Source organism: Triturus cristatus, chromosome 9 (genome assembly GCF_964204655.1).
Source record: "Triturus cristatus chromosome 9, aTriCri1.1, whole genome shotgun sequence".
In the NCBI taxonomy this organism is placed as follows: Eukaryota; Metazoa; Chordata; class Amphibia; order Caudata; family Salamandridae; genus Triturus; species Triturus cristatus.
The window spans coordinates 390,065,325-390,079,973 of NC_140592.1; positions in this window are offsets into that span (position 1 = coordinate 390,065,325).

The following is a 14,649-nucleotide window of genomic DNA, read 5'->3' on the forward strand; positions in this document are numbered from 1 at the left end:
AATACATGCCTTAAAGGCATCCCAAACTACATCTTGGGAAGCTGTCCCCATATTGTCAAGAAAATAGGTCCGTACTTGTTCGCTTTAACGCCTCACCAACCTCTAACTCAGAAAGAACAGCCTTTTTTAACATCCACCTTGGCCTAGGCAGTCCGCCATATCCTTTTAACAACATAGTGACTGCAGCATGGTCAGAGATATGGCCAGGTAAAATACTTATTGTTGTTATACCGTCAGCTATTATCCTATCCACAAAGAAATATTCTAACGTATAGAAGTGTCCATACTTTTTGCTGTGGAAAGTAAAAACTTGACTGGCTCCCATCCTGTGTCTCCACACATCAAGTAGCCCCAAATCGTACAACATATTTTTAAGAGCGTGTTGCACACGGGGGGCATGGACATAAATCTTTGTAGGAGGCCTGTCCTGTGTTGGATCGAGAAGGACATTAAAATCCCCCGATAACTATTGGGGATGTGACCTCCATTAAATTCCACTCCAAATTAGATAGATGGCGAGCGTCGTCATTGTCAGGCCCATAAGAGACTGAACATACTAACTCAGAACCTCCACAGCCCAGAGTTGCCATAATCCATCAGATTTTATAACACACCCAGCCCCCCTCCTGATCACAATTGCTACACCCTTACAGTGCTCAGTCTGCTTTGAAACAAGACAATTCTCTATCCAACAGTATTTTGATAGGAGGGCCCTGCCCTCCCTAGCAGCTAGGTGAGGTTCCTGTATTAAAATAATATGAGCTTGACTTTCTTCCAGATATCTCATTACTAATCTCTGCCCTAAGATCATTAACATTCCAGGACAGAATGTTTAGATCGTAACCCCCCTCATCTAAGTAGTTTGAGATTGATACTACACAGAATTGCCACAGCGGTATGTTCATATATAAAGGTGATATTGAGGACTTATTCTTTTAACTTTTTTCCCACTGCTCCCCACCTCGTCACCAACCCCACCCCCAAACCCATTTCTGTGCCCCCATCTCCCCCCCCACCCTGGGGAACCCTCCCTTGATTTTTAGGCATTAATGCCTAGTGGTCTTCTCTTTCAAAATGCTCCCGCCTGATAAGAGTGGACTTTTGATCTGTTTCCCTGCCAGCATTGATGCAGGCAGGGAAAAAGAACAGAATATTGCTCCTGCCCTGAAGGAGCAGCATCAGTAGCTACTCCCTCCGGGCAGGAGCAATGCCGACTTACGTTAATGGTGGGTACCCTCGAATGGGCACCAGGGCACCCACCATTAAGAAATGTGTGCCCTGGGGGATGGGGTCCCTGGGGCCAATAGCAGCTTGGGAATGGGGTCACGTGCCCCCCCCCTCTTAATTTTTAGAAATAGCCCTGGGGGTGGGGTCCTCAGGGCCTAACAAGGCTAGGAAGGGGGGATGCATGACCCATCCCTTTTAATTAATGAGTGACCCTTAGGCATGGGGCCCAAGAGCCTAAGAAGGGTCAGGGAGGAGAGGTCCTCTTGATTTCTAAAATGGCCCTGGGGGATGGGTTCCCCAGGGCTTAACAATGCTCAGGAAGGGGGGGTCATGTGGCCCCCTACCCTTTACTTAAAATAAACAACCCAGGGCGATGGGGACCCCTGGGCCTAAGAACGCTCGGGGAAAGCGGTCATGCAGCCCCCTCCCTGTTCATAATAAAAAACGGCCCTGGGGATAGGGTCACCAGGGCCTAATAAGGGTCGGGAGGGGAGCCACGCGTCCTCCCTCACCTTTCATTTAAAAAAACAAAAAAACAGCCCTGGGGGATTCGGTCCCCAGGGCCTCATAAGACTCAGGGAGGGGGGCTACGCGATTCCCCTTCCCTTCAATTAAAACAAAATGCACCTTAGGGATGGGATCTTCAAGGCCTAATAAGGCTCAGGGAGAGGGGGCACGTGGCCCCCTTCCCTTAAAAAAAAAGGGTCCTTCCCATTTAAAAAAAGGTCCAGGGCGATGGGGACCCCATGGCATAAGAACCCTCGGCGAAAGGGGTCATGCAGCCCCCTCCCTGTTCATACTAAAAAAATGTCCTGATGGATGGGGTCCCCAGGTCCTAATAAGGCGTGGGGAGGGAAGCCACGCGTCCTCCCTCCCCTTTCATTAAAAAAAAAGACAGCCCTGTGGGATTGGGTCGCCAGGGCCTAATAATGCTCAGCTAGGGGGGCTACGGGATTCCGCTTCACTTTAATTAAAACAAAATGGTGCTGGGGAATGGGGCCTCAAAGCCTAATATGGCTCAGGGTCCCCTCCCATTAAAAAAAAGACCCTAGGAGATGGGGTCCCCAGGGCCTAATAAAGCTCGGGAGGGGCCGCCCTTTAAGGGCCCCCTTTAAAAGAAATTAAGTCCCCTTTAAAAAACATAAGGCCCTGGAAGCCTTTACAACATGTTCATTACCACCCAATACCTTTGCCACGCATCCATTACCATGCATATTCTTTACCATGCATGCATGCCTTTACCATGCAAATGTTTACCACGCATATACCTTTGCCATGCTTGCCTTTTTTCGCAGGTAAGTATAGAGGCTTTATACATATTACCTACTGGCGGTCGCCAGAAGGTAGTTATAGTTAGGACATATTAACCATAGCAAAATCGTAACATTCTTTTCCCAATAACTTTGGCGTCGTTTGACGAATCTTCGCAACATTTTCAAAACTCGTGGGGCGCTCCGGTCAGCTCCTATCTTAAAAGTTTCGGGGTAATTCGGTAAGCGGGGGCCGAGAAAAAAGGGGATCCTAAAACGTGTTTTCTCCATGTTAATTCCCATAGGAAACTTTAGACAAGGCTACAGTCCGAACTGCTGAACGGAATTACACCAAATTTGGCGAAAAGGTAGCCCTTGGTTCAGAAAGATCCCTTTTTGTTAAATGGTGTAAATCCGCTCAGTAGTTCATGAGAAATTAGAAAAAGAAAAAGGCTCAATATCTGGGCGGAGCCTAACGACACATCTCATCGTGAGATCTGATTGGCTGTCAGCACTTCATCCTGGAATTGCTGGCAGCCATCTTGGGACCAATATACATGATAGTACCCCATTGAAATGCATTGTAGAGAATCGAAGATTTTGAGGGTTACCAAAATGAGAACTATAAAGAGTGACAATAGACTTTAGTTACATTAGAATTCATTTGTTGATGGTACCATACTAATTTCAGGAATTGTGGTGTGTTCTAAGCTGATTTTACCCTGTGAAAAACCGTCTGCTGGGATATCATGAATCATGTTTGAGAGAAAACATATTTTCTGTAAATTCACATTATCTTTCTCAGTCATGTGAGAATAAAGTCTGTCATTCTCAGTAAATCATGTACATCCAACAAGGGCAGAGACTGTCTGACTGAATAAACTGGTAACTCTTAAAACATTTAATTTAAAAAGGAACAAAATGAGGGGGTTCGTTTTGTCATAGAAATTATGGTTAGTGCTGTAGAAAGAAAAATTAGGATATGTTTCAAGTGTGATCTCAAATATCTTCCTGTTATATTTCAACAGGAGCAGCCTGTCAGTTGATTCCTTTGTGTTCTACTGCAGCTTCCCAGAGTGTTCTAAAGAACAACTAGAGAGCTAACAGCCTTACTTATGACAAAAGTATGGCACACCTAAAGCCATCTTGATTGGAATAAACTGGTAACACTTAAAACATTTAATTTAAAAAGGAACAGAATGAGGGGGGTCCTTTTTGTCATAGAAATTATGGCTAGTGCTGTAGAAAGGAAAATTAGGACATGTTTTAAGTGAGATCTCAAATATCTTCCTGTTATATTTCAACAGGAGCAGCTTGCCAGTTGATGCCTTTGTGTTCTACTGCAGCTTCACAGAGTGTTCTAAAGAACAACTAGAGCGCTAACAGTGTTACTTATGACAAAATTATGGCACACCTGAAGCAATCTTGATTGGAATAAACTGGTAACTCTTAAAACATTTAATTTAAAAAGGAACAAAATGAGGGGGTTCATTTTGCCATAGAAATAATGGTTAGTGCTGCAGAAAGAAAAATTAGGGCATGTTTTAAGTGAGATCTCAAATCCTCTTCTATTTCATTAGACAATTCTGACATGCCGACTGAAACAATCACTTTCAATACCAGCAGTAGACTTCCAGTTAACTCCCTGGTGAGCATTAGCTTTACTTCAGTGATCTAATGAACAACTAGAGTGCTAACATTCTGATTTTATGGCAAATGTGTGACACATCTGAATGCCTTCTTGATGGAATCAAAGTAAAAAACTGAAAGCATTTCCAACTGAGGAGACTGCAGTAAATGAGGAAATTATGAAACTTCATAACAAATAAGTCTCCCAAGATGGCTACCAGAGAAAAAAGAGCCCAAATGCAGCACAAATATCACCCAGATGTAGCCCACATATAGCCCAATGACAGAAGTATGCAAAACACTTTTTATTTTTAGTTTTGCTGCAGTTTTATATAGTGCAGACTGGTCAGGTATTGGAGCGTTACATCTTACTTGGACCCCTTATTGCGTATTTCGCACGAAGTACATGAGATTGATCTTGCGAAACATTGAACTTTACGATTCTGTTAACCTGAAGTTGCTCTGAACCGGGCTTTGTAACACCCGTTTTTACCTACTGGTTTTAATTAATTTTCACTGTATTTTATTAGGAAAGAAGATTTACTGTTTTTATGTACACTTTTATGATCTATGTTCTAAATCAGATCGAATAAAGTTTAGTGAATTCTATGGCAGGACGGAGGCGAGGATTATGCATATCTTTCATCACTTTATTTGCATAGCAGTTCAAAGAAAACGTAACACAACAATCATTAAACAAAAGACTACACAACCCATGAACCATTAGGAGGGTAGTCTCCAAGGCAACTATAGTCCAATCATATCACAGTCCATCATATATAATATTGTGACGTCCCTTCCGCTTCCTCTTTCTTCACTGCTCGTCAGTTATGTGCATTCCTTACATTCTTGGCTTAATCTGATATTGTTGCTGTTTGTATAGCGGTTTCTTGTGTGCGTTATTAGCATTATTGCCTTGGTTTTGTTTCATATTCCCTGCACAGCAGGCTCTTGCCTGAGAGCGTTCTCCCCCTCGCAGTTTCTCCCGCTGTGCGCTCTGCCCGCGGTGAGATCCTGTCAGGTGCATCTGGTCTGAGCGAAGCAGCTCCGTCGAGTGCTCCCGCTGGTCTTTACGCGCGTTTGGGAATCCGGTCACTCCTTTAGTGTTCGCTTGATTCCCGACCAACCCTCGCCTAATTTTGACACCACTACGCGGTGATTTCCCCACACGGCCAAGTTAGTGACCAGCGCCATCTGGTGGTGGTAATTGGTATTGCGCTTCAGTCTATCCTTATAACAGCTTCGGGGAAAGTCCAGCTGTTGGAGCACCGGCGAGGGTTCTGCCTGAAGGATTTTAAGGGCATTTGTTCTGTGCTCACACCGTCTGCTATCAGGTCTTCTCCAGAAGACCATTTTTACTCCTCCTACCAGGAAGTGGAGGAGGAATGGCCCCCCAACTTCTCCCTCCACCAGTGGACCAAGCCCTCTCTCTGGCTATTTCTAGGGCGCTGGCTCCTCTTAGGGATCAGGTTGATAAGCTGGCGAAAAGCATCCCTGGGGTGTTCAGTGACCCAGATCTGGTGGTGGCGGGTCCCAGCAGCTCCCAGATGGGGAATAAGAGGGCCGTTAAAGATAACGCGGGGCACTTTGAAGGATTTGATAAACTTACGGAGACCTTCCTCAAGAGTGCGCGAATGCTAAAACATGCATCCTGCCGGGAGGAGGAGGAGTCTGGAGAAAATTGCGACTCTGTCACCACTATTGTAGACCCCAACGGCGGGTTTCCCTTAGAGGGAGAGGGTGTATCAGAAGACGATTTCTCCTCCGATGAGGATAAGGATTCGGGGCGTCCCTGGCATCCAGAGTCCCACTCCTCTCAGTCCCGGGTTGGGGACGGGGTCCACTCGGACATGTTCGAGCCTACCCAAATTTACCATCCTAGGTCGGCGGAGTGGACCCCTGACACCAAAGTGGAAGAGTATATGGTGGGGAAAATCCATCAACCCCTTGAAAGGGAGGTCAGGAATAGGATGAGGGGAGAACGCCCCAGGCCCTTACTGAAGGGGAAGGTGGCACACATGCCTGAAATTGATGAGAAACTATGTACCTTTTTCTCCAAGTATATGAGGGATCCCAAGTAAGGAATTGATAGGTCTTGGACGTGGTAGGGCCCTTGACCCAAATTATTCAATTGGCGGAGCGTTCAAAAGAGTCAGGATCCCCTTTGTCCATGGATATTGTGGCTGATTGGGCGCACTACCCTAAACCCTAAAACACTACCCCAGCACAACACCCTACACTACCCAAACATAACTGCACTACCCTAAGCCCTAAAACACTAACCCAGCACAACACCCTACACTACCCAAACACCACTGCACTACCCTAAACCCTAAATCTACCCTCAGCACAACCCCCTACACTACACAAACACCACTGCACTACCCTAAACCCTAAAACACTACCCCCAGCACGACCCCCTTCACTACATAAACACCACTGCACTGCCTTAAACCCTAAAACACTACCCCAGCACGACCCCCTACACTACACAAACACCACTGCACTACCCTAAACACTAAATCTACCCCCAGCATGACCCCTACACTACACAAACACCACTACACTACCCTAAACCCTAAAACAATACCCCCAGCACGAACCCCTTCACTACCTAAACACAACTGCACTACCCTAAACCCTAAAACACTACCCCCAGCACAACCCCCTTCACTACCCATACACCACTGCACAACCCTAAACCCTAAAACACGACCCCCTACACTACAGAAACACCACTGCACTACCCTAAACCCTAAAACACTAGAACCCAGCACGACCCCCTACAGTACACAAACACCACTGCACTACCCTAAACCCTAAAACACTACCCCTACACTACACAAACACCACTGCACTACCCTAAACCCTAAAACACTACCCCCAGCACTACCCCTACACTACACAAACACCACTACACTACCCTAAACCCTAAAACACTACCCCAGCACTATCCCCTACACTACCCAAACACCACTGCACTACCATAAACCCTAAAACACTACCCCAGCACAACCCCCTACACTACACAAACACCACTGCACTACCCTAAACCCTAAAACACTACCCCCAGCACGACTCCCTACACTACCCAAACCCCACTGCACTACCCTAAACCCTAAATCCACCACCAGCATGACCCCTACACTACTCAAACACCACTGCACTACCCTAAACCCTAAAACACTACCCCAGCATGACCCCCTACACTACCCATACACCACTGCACTACCCTAAACCCTAAAACACTACCCCCAGCACGACCCCTACACTTCTGCACTACCCTAAACCCTAAAACACTACCCCAGCATGACCCCCTTCACTACCCAAACACCACTGCACTACCCTAAACCCTAAAACACTACCCCAGCACGACCCCCTACACTACCCAAACAGCACTGCACTACCCTAAACCCTAGGGAAAAAAACACCCCATGCCTAATCCCACTTACCTCTCACTCCTTGTGGTTCCTCTCTCCCCGTGGTTCCTGCTTCACGTCGTCTCTGAGGGGCGGTGCACGTTGTTGTGAGGAAACAGAACAGCCTCTGTTTCCTTACAACAACGTGGATCGTCTACATGTTTTTTAGAACGCATGGTCATTTACCATACATACCTTTACAACAAAATGTGTTGTAAAGGCATGCGTGGTAAATGACCATGCATTCTAAAAAAATGTGCAGTAATGACTTCGTGATGTACAACGCATGCGTGGTAATGGTATCGCAAAGTAAAAAAGTTGTTGTAACGGCTGTTTACCGTTCAAAGCTGGCCCCTGTTCTTCAGTGAGACGTTTATTTGATTAATTAGGGGGAAGGAATGTGGGTTTTTTTACCGAAAAGTGCATTCCCATATGTTGTATTGTGAAAGTGCCCGCGTGGCCTGGTTCCACTTCCGGTGAGAAAGTGGAAGAGTCTGTTTGGATCTAAAGGAGTTCTGTTGTTGGACAGGGCCGGCGCGACACATCATCAGAAAACATAGCTAATGGAAAGCGTCCTCCCTGATGTGTGGAGCAGTGCCATGAGAGGTCAACGAGTGTGCGTCCCACCGCAGTATGACTGTACCGCGTGCCCCATGTGCCGCCTCCACGGTAAGGGAGGCAGAAGCGGCATCGCAGGTCCTCTTGAAGACCGCTGTAGCACTAATTCTACATTTTGGTACTAGGGCATTTTAACTTTGTTGTTCCTGTCAGAAACAAAGAGAAGATCCTGTGCCCTTGTTACCTTTTTTTTGGGTTGTGGTGCTTGTCACTTCGCTGCCCTGCCGGTGCACACGACTGGGTACGCCACCTCATGTGCCATCTGCAGGGCCTCTGCCCTCGGATCACTGGTTTCGGTTTCTGGAGTGGCAACATAAATGGTTGCTCCCAAAGGACTAGCCTGAACACTTTGGTGAATATCCCCTGCACCAACATTCCACTGAAATTCTTTCCTAGCTCTCCCACGTCGACGAGGACGTCATAATAGCACGGCTCCGCTCGCGACACCGTATGATGTAATTGGAGCCATAAGAGGACCTCGTCAGCGTGCTGACGTCAGTTCCACCTATATATATATATATATATATATATATATATATATATATATATATATATATTCACTGAAAAAAACATAGGTTTCAGGCACTTTATAGTTAGAAATTAGCATTTAAAAAAACGTAGAAATTCACTGAAAAATCCATAGGTTTTAGGGGCGTTATAGTTAGTTGGACATTTCACTTGTACAAAACCATAGCAATGCACTGCTGATGACGTCACATATTACATCACTCATGACATGGTCAGTGACATCACTCATGACATCACTGATCACATCATCCAGTGAATGTGTGTTTTTCTGAAAATTAACTTTGTTTTATATATGTATATCTCAAGGTCGATGGAAGAATAAATGGGTATATAAGTGTCTAAATAGATGATTTTTTTTGTAAAATTGATTGTATAGCTGACTGATTAAGTGTATCTTAATGAATACATGGGTTAGTGAATAATGTTTAAATATGTAAATATCTGTATCAGTCTCTCGATTTGTGTATAAGTAGCTGCATGGGTTGGTGAGTAGCTACATGAGTGTCTATATTGGTTATTAGTTGGTTTTTTGAGTATCAGTATGAGTGTCTGAGTGTCTGTATGGTTTGGTGGAGGGTATTACTTAGTGCATAGATGCATGAATGAGTGACTCAGTATGTGTCGAAGACAGCATGTGTGCAGGACTGTATAGGTGGATGAGTGTGTGTATGGGTGTGTTAGTAACTGAATGACTGTCTCAATAGTGTCTTTATGAGTAACTACATATGTTTTAAACTAGTATATGTGAGTATTGGTGCATATAAGCGAGTATATGTGAGAGTGAGAGATTGGAAGAGTTCCTGTACAAATAAGTAGGTGTTTCTATAAGTGATTGTTTAAGAGAGTAAGTATGTGTAAGTTTCTGTAGAAGTAAGTGTGGTAGTGTGTGTATAACTGTATATGCAAGTAAATGGATGTTTGATACTTTGTTTGCATGTGTGACTATGTGTGTGAGTAACTCTATGGATGAGTGGTGGTGTGTAACAGGATGTATAGGTGTATGAGTACATATAATGAGTGAGTACATGTATGAGTGACTGCATAGGGTCTGTTGGTGAATGAGTGGATGTGTGTGTAGATCTTGGAATTACTGAATAGGTGTGCTGTAACTGGTATTGGTATGTCCATTGTTTTGAAAATGTTAGTTTGTATTTTTGAGTGTGTGTATCAAAGGTTATATTAGGGTGAGAGGAGGTCTGCCACTCTATCACAAGGATGATGTCATCAGTGATTTCATCAGTGATGTCATTTGAGATGTCATCAGTGATGCCATGAGTGATGTCACTGACCATGTCAAGAGTGATGTAATATGTGACGTCATCAGCGGTGCATTGCGGGCGCGCGTGTTATAGTTAGCTGAACTAACTATAATGGGGGAATATATATATATATATGTGTGTGTGTGTGTGTGTGTGTATGTCTATATATGTGCACACAGATACTTTTATATAAGTAGCTGTGTGTATATGTAAGTAAATATATATATATACATAGACACATACATGTATCTGTGTGTATCTATCTATTATTCTATCTATATCTATATCGATATAGATTCATACAACTATATAACCTTACTGACCCCGGCCCCTAAACTCACCCACCCTAAACCCTAAAAACACCCTTGCCACCAAAATACCCTTCCCCACCCTAAACCCTGAAAATACCCTTACCCTAATATATGCAAAAAAGAAGCAGGAAACTCTGGGTAATTCTCAAGTTTAGGTGGAAATCAGCTCCTGTATAGACCACCCTCAACACCATCAACACTAAATATCCTCACCTTAAATGTCTGCTTTTCTGTCAAAGTCTTTAAGTGCAGGATTAGCACAGTGCCATTCATGCCAAGATAGAAAGGGACAAAGTCTCTTGCCATTTCTACAGCAAGGATTTTACGCATAGGTCTAGCACAGTGCTATCCATGCCAAGCTGTAAAATTACAAAAGTTGTTTACTACTCTAGACACAGTATTACAGCTTTGAATTGTTAAAATACCAGCCAAGCCAATCTGAAATGGATAAAAGCACCCCCTGACTCGTGTTTCGCTCTCATTAGAGCTCTTCAGAGAGGTGTAACTTTGTCTAGACACAAGGGAGCATCCAGTATAAGTCAAAACAATACCCGTTCGGGCTTAGAATGACGCATACATTATGCAAAAAAGAAGCAGAGAACTCTGAGTAGTTCTCAGGTTTAGGTGGAAAGCAGCTCCTGTATAGAGCACCTTCAACACCAACTACACTCTAAATTTGCACACCTCAAATGTCTGCTTTTCTATCCAAATCTTTAAGCATAGGATTTGTACAGTGCCATCGAGGACAAGATAGAAATAGACAAAGTCTTTTGCCATTTCTACAGCAAAGTATTTAAGCATAGGACAAGCACAGTCCTATCCATGCCGAGCTGTAAAATGACAAAAGCCTTTTACCACTCCAGGCACAATATTACAGCTTTAAATTGGTAAAGTACCAGACAATCCAACCTGATGTGAATAAAAGCAACCCCTGACACGTGTTTCGCTCTCATTAGTGCTCTCCAGAGAGGTATGGCTTTGTCCAGACACATGGGAGCACCCAGTGTAAGTCATAACAATACCCGTTCAGGCTTAGAGTGACGCATAAATTAGGCAAAAAAGAAGCAGAGAACGCTGAGTAGTTCTCAGGTTTAGGTAAAAAGCAGCTCCTGTATAGAGCACCTTCAACACCAGCTACACTCTAAATTTCCACACCTCAACTGTCTGCTTTTCGATCCAAATCTTTAGCGTAGGATTTGCACAGTGCCATTGACGACAAGATAGAAATAGACAAAGTCTTTTGCCATTTCTACAGCAAATATTTTAAGCATAGGACTAGCACAGTGCTATCCCTGCCGAGCTGTAAAATGACAAAAGCCTTTTACCACTTCAGGCACAGTAATCTAGCTTTGAATTGGTAAAATACCAACCAAAGCAACCTGAAATGAATAAAAGTAACCCCTGACTCGTGTTTCGCTCTCATTAAAGCTCTTCGGAGAGGTTTAGCTTTGTCCAGACACAAGGGAACACACAGTAGAAGTCAAAACAATAGCAGTTCAGGCTTAGAGTGATGCATAAATTATGCAAAATAGAAGCAGAGAACTCTGGGAAGTTCTCATGTTAGGGGAAAGCATAGCCTGTATAGAGCACCCGCAACACCAGCGACACTCTAAATTTGCTCACCTCAAATGTCTGTTTTTTTTAAAATCAAAGTCTTTAAGCGTAGGATTAACACAGTGCCATCCACGCTGAGATAAAAAGGGACAAAGTCTTTTGTCATTTCTATAGCAAGGTTTTTAAACATAAGACTAGCACAGTCCTATCCATGCCGAGTTGTAAAATGACAAAAGCCTTTTACCACTCCAGGCATAATATTACAGCTTTGAATTGGTAAAATACCAAACAGGCCAACCTGAAATGAATAAATGCAACCCCTGACAAGTGTTTTGCTCTCATTAGGGCTCTTCAGAAAGGTATAGCTTTGTCCAGACACAAGGGAGCACCCAGTATAAGTCAAAACAATACCTGTTCAGGCTTACAGTGATGCATAAATTATGCAAAAAAGAAGCAGAGAACTCTGGGTAGCTCTCAAGTTTAGGTGGAAAACAGCTCCTGTATAGAGCATCCTCAACACCAGTGACACTCTAAATTTGCTCACCTCAAATGTCTGCAACGCCCCTTTTTTACACCACTCTGCAAACACGGCCCCTGGCGCACTGCTGTTAGGGCGATGAGGTCCTCTTGTGTCCTGAGGACCTCAGGACACAATTGGACTTTATCCCCCGAGCAGCAGTGCACCGGGAGCCGCGTTTGCAGGGTGGTGTAAAAAGGGTGTGTGGCCTCGGACCACTCTCAGTAATCCAGGTGTGTGGCGCTTACTGGAGGTACCTGGTGGGCTAATTGGCCCCCAGGGACCCTCAGGAATGAAGCAAACTTAATACCCCAACTTAGAACGCGCAAGGAGGCACGTTTGCAGAGTGGTGGGTGCACTTCTGTTACTTCTTTCTGCTCTTATCTTGCTTATTTCTGCACCTCACAAGCCTCTTTCTGCACCTCTATTGCCTCTTTCTGCAGTTCTCTTGCCTCCTTCTGCACTTCACTTGTCTCTTTCTGTAACTTTTGCTTCTTTCTGCACCTCTCTTGCTTCTTTCTGCACCTCACTTGCTTCTTTCTGCACCCCCTTTGCCTGTTTATGTGCTCCTCTTCCGTCCTTGTGCAGCTCTCTTGCCTCTTTCTACACCTCTTTTTCCCTTTTCTGCACCACTCTTGCCTCTTTCTATACCTCTGTTCCTTCTTTCTTCACCTGTCTTGTCTCTTTCTGCACCCTTGGTGCCTCTTTTTTCACCTCTGTTGGTTCTTTCTGCACCTCTTTTGCTTTGTTCTGCACTCCACTTGCCTCTTTCTGTACCCCTCTTGCCTCTTTCTGCACCTCTGTTGGTTCTTTCTGCACTGCTCTGGCTTTTTCCTGCACTACTGTTCCAAATTTTTGCATCCCTCTTGCCTTTTTCGGCACCCTCTCTTCCCTCTTTCTGCACCTCTCTTGCCTCAGTCTGCCCACATGTTCCCTCTTTCTGCAACCCTTTTGCCTGTTTCCACAACTCTCTTGCCTCTTTTTGTACTTCTCTTGCCTCTTTCTGCACCCCTGTTGCTTCATTCTGTACTTTCCATGCTTCTTTCTGCACCTGTCTGGCTTCTTTCCGCACCCCTGTTGTCTCTTTGTGCACTTGTCTTCCCTCTTTCTGAAGCCTTTCTTGCCTATTTCTGCATCTCAGTTGCCTCTTTCTGTACTTTTCTTGCTTCTTTCTACACCTCTTTTGCTTCTTTCAGCAATTCTCTTGCCTCTTTCTGTACTTCTCTTGCTTCTTTCTACACCTCTCTTGCCTCTTACTGCACCCCTGTTGCTTCATTCTGCACTTTCCTTGCTTCTTTCTGCACCTGTCTTGCTTCTTTCTTCACCCCTGTTGTATCTTTATGTACCTCTTTTGCCTGTTTCTGCAACTCTCTTGCCTCTTTCTGCTGTTCCCTTCCCTCCTTCCACACCTCTGTTGTTTCTTTCTGCACTCCTCTTACCTCTTTCTGCACCCCTGTTGCTTTAGTCTGCACTTTCCATGCTTCTTTCTGCATCTGTCTTGGTTCTTTCTGCACCCCTGTTGTCTATTTCTGCACTTGATTTCCCTTCTTTTGTACCTTTGTTGCCTGTTTCTGCATCTCACTTGTCTCTTTCTGTACTTTTCTTGCTTCTTTCTACAGCTCTGCCCCAAATTTCTGCATCCCTCATGCATTTTTCTGCACCCCTCTCTCCTCTTTCTGCACCTCTCGTGCTTCAGTCTGCCTACCTGTTCCCTCTTTCTGCAACTGATTTGGCTGGTTCTGCAATGCTCTTGCTTCTTTCTACAGTTCTCTTGCCTCATTCTGCACCTCACTTGACTCTTCTTGAACCTCTGTTGGTTCTTTTCCCCTGCTCTTGCCTCTTTCTGCACCTCTCTTGCAAATTTCTGCAGCCTTCTTGCCTCATTCTGCACCACTCTTGCCTTTCTGTACCTCTGTCCCTTCTTTCTTCAACTGTATTGTCTCTTTCTGCAACCTTCATGTCTCTTTCAGCACCTCTGTTGCTTCTTTCTGCAGTTCTCTTCCTCTTTCTGCACCCCTCTTGCCTCTTTCTGTATCCCTCTTGCCTCTTTGTGCACCTTTCCTACCCCTTTCTTCACCCCTCTTGCCTCTTTTCCACCTCTGTTGGTTCTTTCTGCACCTATTTTGCTTCGTTCTGCACTTCACTTGCCTCTTTCTGCACCTCTGTTGGTTCTTTCTGCACTGCTCTGGCTTCTTCCTGCACCTCTGTTCCAAATTTCTGCATCCCGTTTGCCTTTTTTTGCACCCCTCTTCCCTCTTTCTGCACCTCTCTTGTCTCAGTCTACCCACCTCTTCCCTCTTTTTGCACCCCTTGTGCCTTTTTCTGCAACTCTCTTGC